The sequence below is a fragment of the Palaemon carinicauda genome, chromosome 13 (genome assembly GCF_036898095.1).
Source record: "Palaemon carinicauda isolate YSFRI2023 chromosome 13, ASM3689809v2, whole genome shotgun sequence".
NCBI classification, from domain to species: Eukaryota; Metazoa; Arthropoda; class Malacostraca; order Decapoda; family Palaemonidae; genus Palaemon; species Palaemon carinicauda.
Window position 1 is genome coordinate 59688328 of NC_090737.1, and position 2186 is coordinate 59690513.

The window sequence follows — 2186 nt, forward strand, 5'->3', positions numbered from 1 at the left end:
CTCGAAACTGTAATACTGACAGAATAATTGATAAATCTTCAAATAATTAAAGGAAGGAGGTTGAAAATGGCCATAGTACTCAACAAAAGTATGCAAAAAGAAAAGAATTTAATGAATTTGAAGGTAAATGCTGGAAATGTGGCTTAAGAGGTCATCCAGTTTTTAGGTGTTTAGATAATCCAGGCATATATCATGAGCAAAGAAACTTTGATGATCGTTCAGTCTTTGGTAAGGATAAAAGGGAAAATGTAGTTGGAGAAATTCATTGTGATGAAGAGACAACCGTCTGGCCTGATGAAGAACCACTTAAGAGTAAGAGAAAGGAAATGGAAGTTGTTAGCCTTGTGAGTTCATTGTGTAGTAAAAATCGAAACGATGGAGAATTACATAGGAGAGGCGAGACCCTTAATCTGATGGTGAGAATTGGTGATGTTAATGTTCTAGGATTATTAGATTCTGGGGCTAACTGTAGCTTAATATCAGAAAGATGATACAATAGATTCCTGAAACCTAAAAATGTGAATGTCTACAGTGATAGTAATTACATATACGACATAGTTGGAAAATAAATTAAGTATTTTAGGATATGTAGTTGTAAATATAAATGTTATTGACTTTTGTGTAGAGAAATGTGTACTTTGCTTTAAAAAGGATCAAGGAGTGATGGGTCTAGGAATTAATACTAAACAAGATTGCCTGATAGGTATGAATATTTTAACGTTTTTGTTCAAGGGATGGGGACTATCACATTTATTTGAAGATGGAATTGACTGCGGTTGTCAAAAGAGAAAAAAATTAAAAGTTAGATTGTTGCATGTGAAGGGTAGCTCAAAATCTCAAAGTTTGGGCAGACAATGAGCAATTGGGTTATGCAATTTGTGTACCTACACAAAATAGGAAAATCCCTGGTCGAAGTAGGAAGGTAAACAAAGTATTTATTAATAAACTGAAGAATGTTCCCAGGGAGAATATTTTGTTAGAAGGCATTGTAAGTGAAAAAAAATGACTATCTACAGCCAGGTGTTCATGTAGTTCCTAGTTTTACAGCTATGGAATGGGGTTTAGGTTTTGTTTGTTTAGGAAATTGGAATAATGATGAAATAACAAGAGAAGCAAAAGGAAGGATTGCTGAAACAACTTTAGCCGTAGAAGAAAACAAAAAGACTTGTTCAGATAATAAGATATTAACAAAAAGAGAATTAAAGGATTTTAGGAAAGTACTAGGAATATAGGTTAATGAAAGCACAAATGAAGAGGCCTTATGTAAAGTGGAAGAGCTTATTCATAGGTATAGAGACTGTTTTGAGCTTCATGAAGAGGACTAGGGTACAGCAAAAGGATGGGAACACGAAATAAAACTAAGAAATGAAACTCCCATTAAACTGCCATACAGGTGAATTGCCCTTGCCTTAATACCAGAGGCCAAAGAACTGTTAGAGGATCTGATAAGAAGAGGAGTTATTGAGGAAGGTAAAAGCCCTTATGATGCTCCAATAGTTTTGGTAAAAAAGAAAGGAGGGGGGCTTAGGTTTGTTAAATTCCCTTCGTGACTTTATCGAACTTTCCAAGTGTACCAACCGTGTTTCACACAATTGTACATAATTCCTTTTGTATATATTATGCTTGTATCTTCGCTCCTCCCTCGCACTAAAACGAACATGATCATTCCTGTCTGGTTTTTCCTCTGTGATATTGTCTGTCTTGTGAACTTGTCATGTCCTGTTGCCTTGAGGCTTTGTATATAAGGAGAGTGTTCCACAACAAAATAACTCAGTCGTTTCCAATCTGCCTTTGATTTCACAACTCCTCTCTCGGCCCGTCACATTGGCGACCCCGGAAGTCGACTCGCTCCCACCGCCTTCCACCCCCACCCCCTCGCCCCTTCATCGTTGGTACTATGGCGGACTCTACGGCAGTTGGTGCTGCGGCCGCTCCATTCAAACTTTCATCGTTTGCCAGCGGAGAGGTGTTTGCTTGGTTTCAGCGCGCAGAAGTCCAGTTTCGTATCAGGGGCGTGACTCGCTCAACCACCAAAGCGGATTATGTTCTCGCGGCGATAGCCGAGGACACCTTCCCAGAAATATCCGACTGGCTTTGTGAACAAGGAGACACCCCAATAGTGTATGACGACCTCAAATCATACCTTCTGCAGCAGTACTCGCCGTCGCCAACCGCCCGTATAGCAA